This window comes from Notamacropus eugenii, chromosome 6 (genome assembly GCF_028372415.1).
Source record: "Notamacropus eugenii isolate mMacEug1 chromosome 6, mMacEug1.pri_v2, whole genome shotgun sequence".
In the NCBI taxonomy this organism is placed as follows: Eukaryota; Metazoa; Chordata; class Mammalia; order Diprotodontia; family Macropodidae; genus Notamacropus; species Notamacropus eugenii.
In genome coordinates, this window is record NC_092877.1 from 159,773,532 (window position 1) to 159,791,360 (window position 17,829).

General features: G+C 36.7%; 1 long non-coding RNA gene across 1 annotated transcript; it reads right to left on the reverse strand.

The window, feature by feature from the left end:
* Nucleotides 1-605: 605 nt before the first annotated feature.
* Nucleotides 606-16,920, reverse strand: LOC140512013 (uncharacterized). Its single transcript, XR_011969749.1, has 3 exons — nucleotides 16,550-16,920; nucleotides 9,396-9,600; nucleotides 606-3,101 (listed from the first exon to the last, which is right to left on the reverse strand). It is a non-coding gene; the product is annotated as an uncharacterized lncRNA (long non-coding RNA).
* Between the last annotated feature and the right edge of the window lie 909 nt (nucleotides 16,921-17,829).

Genomic DNA, 17,829 nt, shown 5'->3' on the forward strand with positions numbered 1-17,829 from the left:
ATGTTGCTTACATAATGATGGATTTTGAAATCTAAATGATCATGGCTTACCGGAGTTTTTTTTTTCATAGAGAGAAATAGTGACCTATATCTGTCTGTCTGTCTCTCTCCTTTTGTTAATTATTGTTAACAACTATTAACTGTTCTTAAGTAATTCTCCTCTTTCTTTACTGTTGAAATGATCCTATGAGTGTCTAATCTTGTTCCAATATTGAAAACAAATGATCAGGATATAGAAGCAAGTCAGAGCCAGCCCAGAACACCTTCATGTATAATATACCTATGTACATGTATGTGTATGTTTACTTGTATATGTATATGAAAGCATTCTGTATATAAACACATATACATACTTGAGTGGTCAGTGAAGTAGTTGGAAGAGATATACATACACACATATGCACACATATACATGCATATAAACACATAACATTTATATTTCATAATATACCTATTTAACATATATTTTTATATAATCCACATATATCTATAATAGTTAATATGTAGAGGTTATAGTTGTCTTATTTGTAAACAATAAGCTAAAGAGAATGAATAAAATAATAAAGGACAGATATAATGAATAAAAATGGATCTCTCCATATGAAAATCTATATCTACATTTATAAATCCGCATTGATCATAATTTTTGTCTCTATAATCTATATTTTTCTTTATCTTTCTAGATCTTTAGACATATACATATATGTATGCATGTATTTATTGTGTAATGATGGTATTCTGCACAGGGCCTGACTCAGGAGAGTCACTCTCCTTGGTAGCTTATATTAAATACTGGAAAAAGTTTAGACAAATAACAAAAAGGAGATTTACTTAGGAACAATTAACAGTTACCTAACAAAAGGAAATTTATATTTATATATATTTGTGTGTATGTGTATCCATATATATGGAGGGAGGGAGAGAGGGAGAGAGAACACAAGCATAAGCCCCTATTTCTCTTTATGAAAAAAATCCCCTAATTCATAAGCCTTTCAATTTCAAAATCCATCTTTGTGTAAGCAATCTTAGCTGAGATAGTAGATAGAGTAGTTGCATTCTATGTATTTATATATAAGATATATATGTGTATTTTTCATACACACACACACACACACACAAATGTGTGTGTATATGTGTATGTTCTGAGCTGGGCCTGACTCAGGCAAGTCCCCTGGTAGTTTGTATCTAATACTGAAATAAAATTAGATACTCCATGTGTCATTCAACTGTTAACGAAAGGAGATTCACTTAGCCATAAGAGGAGGATATTCAACAAAGATAGGCATCGAGGACACTGTTAATTGATTTTAGCTAAGTTCTCCTATCTGTCATGATCTGATAGCCAAGTATTAGGGTTCCCTAGAGATACTCACTGGCTATTTTATATCAAGGCAACCAGGAACTATTATCAAGAGTCTTATGTTCCTTACCACAACAAAGTTTTGAGCATGGTTTTAGTACTTTTTAAAGAAAAACTAATCTAATTTGTATGAGGAAAAGGTTTGGAAATTGCTGCCAACACTGAAAGTTTAGAGTAATAGGGAGGATTTAGTGAGTACAATAATTTGGCGTTACAGGGGTTCCCCTGGTCCCCATATATGTCTATAAAGTTATGGACCCACAAAACTATGAAGCATGCCTAGAAGAAAATGACATTAATTTTAATGTGTGGCTTATGAATTCAGTCTCATTACTTTGCAATCAAATCTTTTGCACATATGATTCCTCTAAGCTTCTAAGTCAGATGAAGTATGTTAGTCATTACTATAATTATAATAACACTTGCGTAAAACTTTGAAATGTTCAAGATGATACATGATCTTATCTAATCCTCACAATATTCTAGTGTATTATTGTTCATGGAAAGTGTCTAATGTCAATTTTCTGGTAGCCCGTAATAAAGGAAGGAGAGGCAGATGAATTCTGGAGGTAAGATTCTTCACTTAGAAAAATCTTAAGTAGTTAAGAAAAATTTTTCTCCTTACTAAGAAAAAGGAGCTGAGGACTTTTCCTCTTTTGTGATAGGTGACTGTGGAAGGCCTCCTCCCAAATTAAAAGAGACAAAAGTGTAAATCTCTAGATTTATGGAGAAAAACTAGACATCTGAAGATCGAACTCAAACAGAGCTCATCAGAGCATGACTCAGTAGAACCAATGTACCCATTCAGGAAAAGAAGGAGCTAAGTCAAGTTGGAGAAAAGTAATTAGTAGTTGCACCAGAAGACACTGGTAGCTGTACAGTGTCAGATGCCTGAGTTGTCCTTCCATATAGTAATTCTTGCCTAACCTGTCTTCTTTATGTATGCCCATCCATAATGTCTTTGTCACATGTTCCTTTTCTAACAATTCTATTTTATTAAACGTCTACTGGATGATAAAAGTAATCACACTGGTAAGAGTTTCTGAGAATTCTTTAAACCTGGAGTATTTTTCTAAGGTCTCTGTATGTCCATGTATGAAGTAGACTTGTCCTAGGAGCTATGTAATTGTATTTAATGAGAAAGAACCAAAAAGATAAAGTTTGTGACACAAAAGTGAGCAAAGCAAATATGTGTGTGAAGAGTATTAGATAAGTATTAGACTAGATATTTAATAGTATTAGATAGATACAGTTGAGCCAGGCAATCCTCAGGAATTTCTCTTCTGTTGGTGTGTCCTGCTGGTAAAACTTCACCTTCTAAGATAACCAGGAAGTTATGTCCTATTTGTGTTTTTCTAGGAGCATTTTATTTGTCTGCACCTGGATTGACAATCTGCTCCAAGGTCAGGGCATCTCTAATTCTGTTCAGGCAATTGCAGTGTGTTGATTTTGTGCCTTTGACTAAGTGAGTGTTAAAACTTGATTCTATTGAGACCTTTCCCGTAGGACATATTCATGGCAGTTGCTAGATATCCTATTCCTTCTCTCCTCCTCCTGAGTTTTAAAGTATTGACTTCTCATCCGTTCAGTAAGACTTCCTGCCATCATTCTACCCACTGAAAAAGATGGTAGCTGGGACTGATTTCACCTTTATGTCAATGCCAAGTGAGTGGATGGCACCAGCTGTCACTATATCTGAGAGAAATTGGCTGCTTGATGAAATCTAGTTGGCTAGCTTCATCCTAGGTAAGAAGAAACAGATTTTAATAATCAGGTGGAAGGGTTTCTGGCAGTGATCAAAAATGTTAGATGACTTTTACACAGAAGGACAGACTTGAAATTTTAAGGTGATATGAAGGCTTCAAGGTTCCTACTTACTTTAAAGTTTATTAGAAACCCATAGAGTATCCAGAAAATGGTTTTAGTTTATAAACCCCAGTTTGTAACGGACTTTTTTCCTCCTGAAAGGTCACAGTGCCACATGTATCTAATGCTTTGTGTAAATTATTTTGAGTGTGATAATAACTTCTATGAAATTGGTATTACCAGCATTATTATTCCTCTAACAGATGCGGAAACTAGTTCTGGGATTTTTAGGCTTGCTCATGGACATACAGCTATTAATTGTCAGTGGATAGATATTTTATCTCACTTTGTTTTTCTAAAAGGTGAAGACTTTTGACACTGTGATTCATGATTAATGTGGTGGAGATTATTAATTTGTTATTCTTTTCAATTCACTTTATAATAATGCAAAGGGAATGTACATCCCTTCCCACCTCCCTACTTATTTCCTTTATAATATACATGGCAGGAAAAACCAAAGTTATTGGGAGAAGTCCACCAAGTTGTACCAAGAAGGACTTCTGGACACTTGAAAGAAATAGGTGGGGCTGTTTTGTCTGCTTTCTTAAAATTTATTTTACATATTTATTTTTTATGGGTATCATCTCTTTTGATTCAACTCAACCTGTACTCTCTGTCTCTGTCTCTGTCTGTCTCTCTCTCTCTCTATGTGTGTGTGTGTGTGTGTGTGTGTGTGTGTGTGTGTGTGTGTCTGTGTCTGTGTCTGTGTGGGTGTGTCTGTGTGTGTGTCTGTGTGTGTATAATCCCTCCACCTACCCAAATACTGAGAAAAGTCTCAAGAGTTTCAAATATTATCTTTCCATGTAGGAATGCAAACAGTTCAGTTTTAGAAAGATCTTCATAATTTCTCTTTCCTGTGTACCTTTTCATGCTTCTCTTGATTCTTGTGTTAGAAAGTCAAATTTTCTATTCAGTTCTGGTCTTTTCATTGTGAATGCTTGAAAGTCCTCTATATTATTGAATGACCATTTTTTTCTCTTGAAGTATTATACTCAGTTTTGCTGTATAGGTGATTATTGATTTGAGTTCTCAATTTTCTCCCCATCTGATCACCCCAAAACAGCATGCACTCTGATTACTCCTTCCCCCAATCTGCCCTTCCTTCTATCATACCCCCATTCTCTTATCCCCTTCCCCTGTTTTTTCTTGTAGGGCAAGATAGATTTCTATACCCCATTTGAATGTAAAAATAATTTTTAACATTTGTTTTTAAAAGTTTGAGTTTCAACTTCTCTCCCTCCCTCTCCATTCACCCCCATTGAGAAGGCAAGCAATTTGATATAGGTTATATATGTGTAGTCATGCAAAACACTTCTATAACAGTGGTGTTGTGAAAGACGAACTATATTTCCCTCCATCTTATCCTGCCCCCCGTTTATTCTATTCTCTCTTTTTTCCTGTCCCTCCTCAAAAGTGTTTACTTCTGATTACCCCCTCTTCCCATTTGCCCTCCACTATATCATTTCCCCCACCCCCTGCTTATCCCTGTCCCCTCTACTCCTGTAGTGTAAGATAGACTTTCAAACCAATTGAATGTGCATATTATTCCCTTCTTAAGCCAAATGTAATGGGAATAACACTCACTCTTTCCCTCTCATGTCCCCTTCCATTTTCCCTTCCATTGAAAAAAGCTTTTGCTTGCTTCTTTTTTGTGAGAGATAATTTACTCAATTCTCTTTCTGATTTTCTTCTTCTCCCAATATATTCCTCTCTTCTCCCTCAGTTTATTATTTTAGATATAATCCCTTAATGTTAAACTCACTCTGTGCTCTGTCTTTATATGTGTGTGTGTGTGTGTGTATGTATATATACATACATATATATAATCCCTCCAACTACCCTAATACTGAGAAAAATTTCAAGAGTTACAAATATAATCTTTCCATGTAGGAATGTAAACAGTTCAACTTTTTCCTTTATGATTTCTTTCCTGTTTACCTTTTCATGCTTCTCTTGATTCTTGTATTTAAATTCAAATTTTCTTTTCAGCTCTGGTCTTTTCATCAAGAATCCTTGAAAGTCCTTAATTTCATTGAATGACCATTTTCCCCCTGGAGTATTATACTCAATTTTGCTGGGTAGGTGTTTCTTGGTTTTAATTCTAGCTCCTTTGACCTCTGTAATATCATATTCCAAGCCTTTACCCTTAGTGCAGAAGCTGCTAGATATTGTATTGTCCACAATACTCAAATTGTTTCCTTCTGGCTGCTTGCAATATTTTATCCTTGACCTGGTAACTCTGGAATTTGGCTACAATATTCCTAGGAGTTTTTATTTTGGGGTCTCTTTCAAGAGCTCATCAGTGGATTCTTTCAATATCTATTTCACCCTCTTGTTCTAGAATATCAGAGCAGTTTTACTTGATAATTTCTTGAAAGATGATGTGTAGGTTATTTTTTGGATCATGGTTTTTCAAGTAGTCCAATAATTTTTAAATTGTCTCTCCTGGATATATTTTCCAGTTCAGCTGTTTTTCCAATGAGATATTTCACATTGTCTGCTATTTTTCATTCCTTTGGTTTTGTTTTAAAATTTCTTGATTTTCTTCATAAAGTCATTAGCTTCCATCAGCTCCATTCTAATTTTTAAAGAACCATTTTCTTCAGTGAGCTTTTGGTCCTCCTTTTCCATGTAGCCAATTCTACTTTTTAAAGCATTCTTCTCCTCGTTGACTGTTTGTATCTCTTGTCCTTTGAATTACTACATTTTTTTAAGTGTTATTTTTTTCAGCATTTTTGGGTCCCCTTTAGCAAGCAGTTGCCTTGGTTTTCATCATTTTCTTTTTATTTATTTATTCTTTAAAGTTAATTAATTTATTTAACTTTTAACATTCATTTTCACAAAATTTTGGGTTCCAAATTTTTTCCCCATTTGTCCCCTCCCCCACCCCAAAATGCTGAGCATTCTAATTGCCCCTATCACCAATCTGCCCTCTCTTCTAACAGCCCTCCCTTCTCTTGTCCCCATCTTCTCTTTTGTCCTGTAGGGCCAGATAACTTTCTATACCCCATTACCCGTATTTCTTATTTCCTAGTAGTGAGAACAATACTTGACAGGTGTTCCTAAAACTTTGACTTCCAACTTCTCTACATCCCTCCCTCCTTACCCATTCCCTTTGGGAAGGCAAGCAATTCAATATAGGCCATATCTGTGTAGTTTTGCAAATGGCTTCCATAACAGTCGTGTTGTGTAAGACTAACTATATTTCCCTCCATCCTATCCTACCCCCCATTGTTTCTATTCTCTCTTTGGATCCTGTCCCTCCCCAAGAGTGTTGATTTCAAATTTCTCCCTCCTCCCACTGCCCTCATTTCCATCATCCCCCCCACCCTGCTTATCCCCTTCTCCCCCACTTTCCTGTATTGTAAGATAGGTTTTCATACCAAAATGAGTGTGCATTTTATTCCTTCCTTTAGTCGAATGTGACGAGAGTAAGCTTCATATTTTTCTCTCTCCTCCCCTCTTTTTCCCTCCACTGAAAAGTCCTTTGCTTGCCTCTTTTATGAGAGAAAATTTGCCCCATTCCATTTCTTCCTTTCTCCTCCCAATATATTTCTCTCTCACCACTTAATTTCATTTTTTAAGATATGATCTCATCCTATTCAATTCACTCTGTGCTCTCTGTCTCTCTGTCTCTCTGTCTCTCTGTGTGTGTGTGTATGTGTGTGTAATCCCACCCACTACTCAGATACTGAAAAGTTTCAAAAGTTACAAATATTGTCTTTCCATGTAGGAATATAAACAGTTCAACTTTAGTAAGTCCCTTATGACTTCTCTTTGCTGTTCACTTTTTCATGCTTCTCTTCATTCTTGTGTTTGAAAGTCAAATTTTCTTTTCAGCTCTGGTCTTTTCATCAAAAATGCTTGAAAGTCCTCTATTTCATTGAAAGATCATTTTTTCCCCTGAAGTATTATACTCAGTTTTGCTGGGTAGGTGATTCTTGGTTTTAGTCCTAGTTCCTTTGACATCTGGAATATCATATTCCACTCCTTTCGATCCCTTAATGTAGAAGCTGCTAGATCTTGTGCTATTCTGACTGTATTTTCACAATATTTGAATTGTTTCTTTCTAGCTGTGTGCAATATTTTCTCCTTGACCAGGGAACTCTGGAATTTGGCCACAATGTTCCTAGGAGTTTCTCTTTTTGGATCTCTTTCAGGCGGTGATTGGTGGATTCTTTCAACATTTATTTTACCCCCTGGTTCTAGAATATCAGGGCAGTTTTCTTTGATAATTTCCTGAAAGATGATGTCTAGGCTCTTTTTTTGATCATGGCTTTCAGGTAGTCCCATAATTTTTAAATTTTCTCTCCTGGATCTGTTTTCCAGGTCAGTTGTTTTTCCAGTAAGATATTTCACATTATCTTCCATTTTTCCGTTCTTTTGGTTTTGTTTTGTTTTCTTGGTTTCTCATGAAGTCATTAGCCTCCATCTATTCCATTCTAATTTTTAAGGAACTATTTTCTTCAGTGAGCTTTTGGACCTCCTTTTCCATTTGGCTAATTGTGCTTTTGAAAGCATTCTTCTCCTCATTGGCTTTTTGAACCTCTTTTGCCAATTGAGTTAGCCTATTTTTCAAGGTGTTATTTTCTTCAGCATTTTTTGGGTCTCCTTTAGCAAGGTGTTGACCTGTTTTTCATACTTTTCTTGCATCTCTCTCATTTCCCTTCCCAGTTTTTCCTCCAACTCTCTAACTTGATTTTCAAAATGCTTTTTGAGCTCTTCCACGGTCTCAGCCCATTGAATATTTATTCTGGATGTTTGGGATACAGAAGCCTTGACTTTTTTGTCTTTCCCTGATGGTAAGCATTTTTATTCCTCATCTGAAAGGATGGGAGGAGATATCTGTTCACCAAGAAAGTAACCTTCTGTGGTCTTATTTTTTCCCCCTTTTTTGGGCATTTTTCCAACCTGTTCTTTGACTTCTGCGTCCTTTGTCAAGAGTAGGGTATACTCTGGGGACCTGTAAGTTATGAGTTCCTCCAAGGTGGCACAATCAAGTGTGTACTGGTCTGCACACAGAGAAGGATTTTTATGTCCAGAATCTTAGCAATTACCTCTGCAAAGCCACCTAGCCTCCAGTTCTGCCAAGTTAGCACTGGGGGCTGATTTTCAGATAAGCTGGATGAGCAGGGCAGCCATTGAGAGTGAGACAAAGGCCAGCTTGACCAGGTCCTCCACCCAGGGCTGAGGTAAGATTCAGCTCTTTAGTGCCCCCAGGGGTTTTTATGCTCCAACAACTAGCGGCCTGTATGGGTTGCTGTGCACCCTCTGTGGCTGCTGCCTGCTGGCAGAGCTATGGGAAGGCCCTTCTCTCTTCCTGGCCAGCTGATAAAACCCCTTCACTGACCTTTGGTTCCTGGGGGTTGAGGGATCTGAGGCCCTGCTGCTGAGACTGGAGATTCCATGACTGGAGATTCTGCCCCTGAGGTGTCCTCCTCCCAGAGTCTCCTCATGCTGCATGGCCAAGGCCAGGCTGGGCTCTGTGCTCCCCTTCACATCCTGCGCAACAGATGTTTCTGTGGGCCTTTCAGGTCATGTCGGCTGGAAATCTCCTCCACTCTGTTGTTCTCTACTTTTGCTGCTCCAGAATTTGTTGAGAGTCCCTCTTTGCAGGTATTTTGTGGGCTGTGTGGGGAGACCCTACATAAGTGTGTCTTTGTAGTCCACCATCTTGACTCCATCTCTTTTATCATTTTCTTGCATCAGTCTCATTTCTCTTCCCATTTTTTCCTCTACTTTTCTTACTTGATTTTCAAAATCATTTTTGAGCTCTTCCATGACCGGAGACCAATTAATATTTTTCTTGGAGGCTTTGGATGGAGGAGCTTTGACTTTGTTTTCTTCTTCTCTCTGTATATTTGGATCTTCTTTGTCACCAAAGTAAGATTCTATGGTTTGATTTGTTTTCTGGTTTTTGCTCATTTCCTCAGCCATTCACTTGACTTTTGAGCTCTTTATCAAAGTAGTTCTCTGCTTCAGTGGGGCTTTTTGTGGTGTACTCTCAGCCACTTGATGTGCCCCATAATCTGTGTTCCTATAGTTTCAGAAACAGAAGCTGCCACTGCCCCTATTGCTGCTGCACCTGCCATGGACTTCTCCAACCCCTCTACTACCCTGGGACTGTGACCAGACCACTCTACTCTCTCACACAGGTTTTTTCCACTTACCTTTCAATTTGTCCTCATCATTTTGGGATCATGAAGTCTAGTGCCATATATTCAGTCCCCCCAAGGCATGCTCATGTCCCATCTGTTTGGGTGTGGCCCATGCTGGACTGTGCTCTGCTCTCAGCATGGTGAAGTAGATGCATCCCATCAGCCTTCCAGGCTGTTTTGAAGTGGAGATTTACTTCATTCCATCATTCTAGGGGTTCTGTAGATACAGAATTTGTTTAGAGTAATTTTTTACAGGTATTTGGTTGGGTTTAGGGGATAGAACTCTAGCAAATCTCAGCTTTTACTCCTCTACCTTGGTTCCTCCTCCCTTTGTTTTGTCTGATTTTTATATCTGTAGAAAGTGTTCATTCATATTGGATTTAAGGTACCCCAGTATTTGGGGAAAATAGGATGACATATTCCAACCTTTTGTGGGTTATAGACACCTAATAGAAGATGAGAGGACTAGAGTGTCTTTCTGATACCATGTTTATTTCTGTATAACCAAAAGTCATTGGAGAACTTTGAGACAGGAATTTTTTTTCTGCCAAGAAACAATGGAGTATTCTTTATACTGCATTGTTTTTCAGGTCCACAGAAAAGAAAGTTTACCTCTTGCAAATAGCTAGTATTGGTAGGGAAAGATATTAGCTAAATGGTCTTAGACTCATAAAATTTTAACCCTGGAGGGGATATTAATGGTTAACTACTTTAGCCTTCACATTTTACTGGAACTTGAGGTTCAGGGAAATGACATGAGTTACTAGAATTTACATAGCTTAGAGGTGACAGACGCAGAATTTGAATCCAGCCTTTCTACCTTTGAATCTACTGAAAGTACAGAAAGGTTGAATTCAGTGATAGTATTCAGGATGTGGGAATTGATGACTCCTCAAATTCATTATTATCAAATTACAAAATGGGCAACATTAGAAAATTTCAAAGATTTTACTTTTGTATTTGATGCAGATATTTTGACAGTAACAGGCAAAATTACTAACTAATCAGATTAATACTACCACTAAGGTTAGGTTTGCAAGTTCAGTACTTGAGATACTATTCCATCTTCCAAAATTGATCCTTACCTCTCTTTTTGGGTAATCTCTCATTAAGTTATAGTAGCAATTCCATCTTGGCTCTGTGTTCTGAATTGTAGAATTCAGTTTGTGAAGCTTCCCTGATGATCCCTGCCTATCCCCAGGGGGATGGTAGAATGATTTTCTTTATAATAACAATTACAGTCTTTTACAAATATGATGGCTAAACTAAGCATCAGTGTTCCATTATACTATATCCAAAATATTATATTTAAATAAGATATAAACTCAGTCATTTGAAACAAATATGCAAAATTAAATAATTTCTTACTAAATTTAAATGTTAATTTTTGATCCAGGACAATTCCAAAGAGCTCATGGTGAAAAATGTTATCTGCCTCCAGAGAAAGAACTGATGTCTGAAAACAGACTGAAGCATACTATTGTTCACTTTCTTTTTAAATTTTTGTTTGAGTCTTCTTGCACTAAATGACTAATATGCAAATGTTTTACATGATTGCACATATATAACCTATATCAGATTGCTTACTCTTTCAAGGAGTGGGGGGAGAAGAGAAGGACAGATAGAATTTAGAAGTCAAAACTTTAAAAAAATAATGATGAAGTTAAAAGTTCTTTTTATATGTAATTGGGGAAAAATAAAAAATATTAGAAATAGATTGTATTTTTAGCTAGTTCTTTTGCTTTCATTTTTAGCTCTTTCACTAGCTTATTTGTTGTCAAATATCTTTTTCCTGAATACCAACTCCCTTCTCCACTTACACCAGTTTTTAGATGATGAAGGTCTCCACTTTCACTTGGAACTAAAATGTTTATTCCCTTATCTTTCTTAATGGCTACAAACTTTAGTTGCTATTTTTTTTGACTCTTCTTTTCTCAGTTGCTAGACAAGGAAAAGAAATTAGTTATGGTCAAAGAGAACTGACAAGGTTTCTAAGAAAACTAAATCTTCCTCTGTGTGGTAGATTCTGGAAAATAGGAATTAAAGTTATTGTTTCATTATGAAACGTTGTGATTCCTGTCCAGTCAAATGACTGAGGAGGTTAACTTTCTACTCTTATCTCTGAAAAAGGGAATGGACTTCCTTTACTCTCCAATTTTTTTCATTTAATTTTTATTCTTCTAACTAATTGTGACAAAATGCAAATTAATAGGCCAGGTTGTAGTGCCAATGTGATATTCACAGTGCCTATGGCGACCATGAGTATCCTGGCACAATTCTGAATTGGGAAAAACAACAGACTCTCCACGTGGAAGATAGAACCAAAACATTTATTCAGACACTAGAAAGCCACATCTATCATAGCAACAAAAATCTATACACAGTAACAATGCAGAGAACAACACTGTCCCCAAGCCTTCCCTCTGCTAGGTTTCCCACAAATCAGCTCCATCAAACAAAATCACAAACAAGCTCTTTCACTTATCCTAGCCCAGCTGCCTGCATCCTTCCTAGCTCTGACTGCTTTCTGACCAAATATTCTCTCAGCTTTGTTCCACCTCCACCTCTTCCTGCTCCACCCCTCCTGCTCCACCCCTTCCTGTTCCATGTGACTAATGAATGTAAAGATATTCCCATTTGAATTACCATTATACAGGGTCCCCCTGAGAATAGCTAAAGTTTTATAAACTGCTTTAATATAGAACTTATTTCAAAATATTTGAAATAAACTAAAGTTTTTTGTGAGAACATAACTTACACATAATTAAATGTAACTTTTTGATACTCAAAACCTTAATGAGGCTATTAACACACCAAAATATTGATAACGACATTTGTTGTGGTAGAGAAGAATTGCAGTTAAATTTGATGTCCATATCTGGGGAATGGTTAAATATTTGTGGTATAAGAATATAATGGAATTAAAATGATGTAAAAACAGGGATATGGTGGATATTGAGAATCATAAAAAGACGTACATGAGTTGATGAAAAGTAAACAGTTAGGCAAACAATATAAATGGAAAGAACAACCACCATGGAACAATCCAAAATGAATATCATGAAATTACAAAGAAAATCTTGGCCCTACAGAAGGTATATGAGAAGACACCTCCCTCATTCCTCTGCAGAGGTGATTATTACTGTTGTTGTTGATATTACTTCATAGGTGTGTAATGAATTATCATGCTGAGAAAAGTGAAGCAAGCTGAGTCAGGAAAACAATATGAATGGAAAGCATAATAACCATGAAACAATTCTATTCTATAAACACTTCTATTTCAATTCTATAAACACTTATTAAGTGCCAGTTATGTAGTAGACACCTGCTTGGGTGCTGGAGACACAGAAAAGAAGCAAACTAAATAATCCATGCCCTCAAGGAGCTTACAATCAAACAGAAGAGACAACATACAAACAAATATTGTGAAATTCCAAGGAAATCCTGGCCCTAAAGAAGAATCCTCTCTAATTCCTTTAGGGACATAGTTATTCTTATTGTCATCATCATCATCATCATCATTTTGTGTGATGGATCCATTTTGAAATCTAGGGGAGTCAGCGGATCTCTTTTTAGGTAATTTTTGTTTAGTGGAAAGAAATGCTAAATTGCATCTAGGATAGATAGACATACACACACATATTTTCCTCATCTGAGTTAATAGAAGCACTTAAATTTATTGGTGAACCCTTGCAGATTCATGGACTCCAGGATAAGAACCCCTGCCTTAATTATTGGTGGTTGAGAACGGATGTGGCTACACAAATGATTACCTTAGGGGCACAGCTTGGTGATGAGTTTTTGATAGCAAGAATTAGAAGGCAATTACTACGTACAGGCCTTTAGAGAGCTTGTGCTCTGTTGGCATAGTTTTTAAGAAGTCAGGGTCCACTCCATGGCACTACAAGCAATTAGAAGGATTTTAAAAGATGATATGTAAATAATTAATTTGATTTACACTGTTTTTTTTTCCATTCGTGTTTCTCCTTTTCTATCTTCCATCCTCCCTTAGCTTCTGTTACCTTGCTCTCTCCTGGTTATTATGCAGAATTAAGCAGCTCAGTAGTGCTGTGGATAGACTGCAGTGGATAGGAATCAGGCAGACCTGATTTCAAATCCTTTTTCATATGCTTTCTAGATGTGTGAACTTCTGGAAGTCACTTAACTGCTTAATTTCTTCATCTGCAAAACGACAGTAACTGGAGGACCTACATTGCAGGGTTGTTGTGAAAATCAAATGAAATTACATGGAAATGATTTTACAAATCTTGAAGCTATGAATGTTAGCTTTTGTATTGTTATTGTTACTGAATATTCATTCTTCTTTATTCTACCATGCTGGGTCATCCCCTATTTTCTGCTCTTAAGGCCTTGTTAGCTCTAGGCCTTGGAACTTGAAGGTAATCACATGTAGGTCCCTGAAGGTCCCTAGGCCTCTGTTTCTCCTATGGTCAGAGTAGGAGGTCTGTCTCAAAAGCATTTGAAATCCTTGACATTTTTAATCCTCAGATCTTATTAGGGATCTTACACTGAGCTATCCAGTATTCCTGGACTCAGTTTCCTTTCTAATTACACAAATGGTTTGGAATCTAAGGCTTCTGAAGAGCTTGTCACTTTTTGTCCTTGGACACTTGAGGGTGCACATACATCATTAGACACTCTAGGTCTCAGTTTCAGGCAGAGTCCATAAAAGGTTCTCTAGTGAAAAGGCTTGTCATTTTCAATGACCGAGTTGCACTTAATGGCTAGTTTAGAGTAATTATCGATAGTAACAGTTTCTCTTTCCCTCTCAGCTTCTCTTAGTTATATTTTTTTCTTTTGTTCATTGCAAAGGCCATTCCCTGACTACTTCTTAAAGAAGCCTATTCACTCAATGGGTGTTACCTCCCAGTAAGTGAATACCTGAAAAGGCCAAGGTTCCCCTCTGCATCCTGGGCCATCTCCAGTCATCCTGATCAGTATTTGGTCACTGGATCCAAATGGCTCAGGAGGAGAAAGTGAAGCTGGTGACTTTGCACCAGCACCAGCTCCCTCACTCAAAAGAAAATCCTACGCAAGTCATGTCATCATTTCGCTGATGTCATGGTCTTCTTCAAAAATGAAGGATGAGCACGACAACAACAACAATTCTACTGTGCTGGGTTATCTGCTGTTTTCTGCCTCCTAAGCTTGCATTTTCAACTAAAATATGTCAATAGCCTCTCTATATATTTTTGGTGATCTTAGTTGCTCTAGTGGGTTTAATAATCACCTGTGTGTGAACAATGTGCAAGCCATTAGGTTGATATATGCAACCTTAATCTCTCTCTTAAACTCTAGGATTCCAGTGCCAATGACCTGTTGGACATTTTTACTTGAGTACCGTTCAAATATCTCAAAATAACCATGTCTGAGATGGAACTTACCACTTTTCTTCCCAAACCTGCCCCTCTCAAAAATTTATCTATTTTTATCATAGATGATTTCCTTTCATTCACCAAGGATTGTGATCTCAGAATCACCCTTGATTCTTCCTCCGTGAAATTATAATAAGCCAACCCTTATGCTTGAAATCATCTTCTTTCTGTTACTCAGAATCCTCTTTCTTTAAGGCTTAGTTCATATGCTATGTTCATTGTGAAGGCCTCCTTGATTGCTCCCAGTTGCTGTTGCTCTCTACTTAAATTCTCTGCTGTGACATATTGTATTCACCTTGCTAGTATGTTTGCTTTTTGAGGGCAAAATACATTTCTTTTTTTTAACCCTAGCATCTGAGAGTCAGTGTGGTACAATGGACAAATTAATGTATCTTGAGTCAGAAGACTTGGTCTTAAATCATACCTTGCCACTCACTGCTTGTGTGACAGTGGACAAATCAGTTCATCTCTCTGGTTTTCAGTTTCCTCCTTTAAAAAAATGAAGAGATTGGATTCAATGACTTCTAAGGTCCTTTCCCATTCAAAACTAATGATCCTAGAATGGTGCTTGGTATCTAGCAGTCACTTAAATAAACACTTATTCATTTGAATTGTTTATTTATTTTTTCCTTTGTACTGAATTGGACCTCAGATTTTAGAGATACAGGGATTTCGCAGTAAAGGTACTTCCTCTATTGATGAAGATTGGCATTTGTTCCAAAACTTATATTCTTAGAGAGCTGCTTGAGTTACTGAGAAGATTACTGATTTCATTCAGTTACACAACCTGTACGTATCAGAGATGAGACTTGAAACTAGGTATTCCTGACTTCAATACCAGCATTCTATCCACTACCCTTTGTTGCCTCTTATCTATACCTTCACAAGTTTTTTTTTTAGTTCAAAGTTTATATGTCTTGTGATGTTAAATATCTTTTAACAACCCCACCCTCAACAAAAACAAAAGCAAAACTACAGTTCATAGTAATGCCAAACAAAGGAGGAGTGATATCTTAGTTAGTGTTAAGATTGAGAACCCCCAGGGCAAAGTATACAGATGTGCAGGGAAAACTCAGTGATCATGTGGCTATTGTTGATTGTTAATTTTCTTGATTAGTCAAAGATTATCAGTAATTCCTTGGATAATTGTCATTGAACATGGTTTGGTATGGTGGTGAGATCCAATCCCTAGACATGATGATGCATGGGACAGTTGTTGGGTAAATGAAGTAGAACAATGGTACTGAAGAGTGAGATACAATAGGATATAAAATAATTATTGAGCATATATAGAGTATATATATAATTAGTGGTGAATAGAAAGAAGGCCCTCCTTTGAAAGCAGACCTCGTGAAATTATTCTGTGCCTTTTCCTAAGAAGAGGGAGAAGAAAATTTCTCATTTTTTGTCTGTCTTCTAGTACCCAGCAGAGTGCTTTGATAAATTAAATGGAATTCTGTTTGTGTCATAGAAGCAAGATATCCAAGTGCCAAATCTTTGGAACTGATTCCATGTTGGGTGTTTTTAAATCTTAAAAATTTTGAAAATGTTTCAAATCTTAAAAATAGCTATTTGCTCAACAATAAAGTAAAAGAAATTGCAATATCATGGGTGCTCATATACTAAACCAAATGCATAAATAATAAATACAATATACACGTATAAACCTCTCCCACCAGTGCAGTGTTTATGAGGGAAAGAGCACATACTTGAGCAACCTGCCAAGAAGGTATAAGCGTGAAGGAAACTCATGGACGAAGAGTAACTTACAGTGCAGAAACTGCAAACTTTGTGTTTTCTTTCTGTTTTTAGGAATTATCCCTAAAAGTTCCTTGATGGATATGGCTTCCATGTTGAACAGATGCTTCCACTGCTAAGCTGAGTTGATCCAAACCATGCTTTGCCTAACACTGATCACTACATCTCAGTCAAACTAGTTAATTGACTGGTACAGATCAGAAATGTCCTTTCAACTTTCTCTTCATTTCTTGTTCTGAGTTCAGAGTATAATCAAGTAATTGCATTTGTCCTATATACTCTTATGACGGCTCTGATGCTCATGTTTCTCCAGGATATATAATCATTTCACACCTTCCAAAACTCAGCAGCTGCTTCTCTTTTGAACTTTCAGTTAGATTAACTCCCAACTCTCCTATTAACTGTTTCTCTTAGAACTTTGAGTAGAGTTCAACTCAGAAACTTGAAAGAGACAGTACATTACAAATGGCTATATGAGAGGATGGCCAGAGCACCATATGAAGATTTATTTCCAACCTCAGAGTGACTGAATATGCTTCAATTAATTGAAGTGTGTATATTTGTGCTTTTCCTTCAAGTCACTGAACTAGGAAAGAAATCTTAGGGATAATAGTAGTTGGTTGGAATATCCCATGGCACTGTGTCTGGGTGAGTTTTTGATGTCAGGCTCCATTCTTGACCTTGCCTTACAGACTTTAACCTAACTAATTCTTATCGCAGAAGAAGGATGTTAATAATAATACAAGTATTATATGTATATACACATGTGCATATGTGCACATACATATTCAGTATATATGTGTATATACTATATATGTATATTATATAGTATGTATAGTAAATATACAATATGGTATACCTACCTATGGTATATAGTCACTATGTAGTGTATATAATAGTCTAGTATATATAGTGTATATATATTATGTGGTACTATACATGTAGCACTATGGATGTGTGTAATATATATATATGTGCATATATATGTATATATATACACACATATGTACATACACACAAACACACACATACAAAGTACATTCATTACAACTGTCCAAAGTGCTTTCATATGCAACCCTATGAGCTAATCAGAGCAGGTTTTATTATCACGTTTTCACATTTGAGGAAGCTGTTATTCTGTGACTGTTCTAGACATACTCCAGACTTCTGAATTCAAGTTTAATTCTTTTTCAATGACAGCATGTTGCCTAAGTTTAGCCAGTTCTGTGACTTGCAGAGTCTCTACATTCAAGCTGTTGGTGCTTCTGAGTAACTACTAAGCTGTTGGAAAT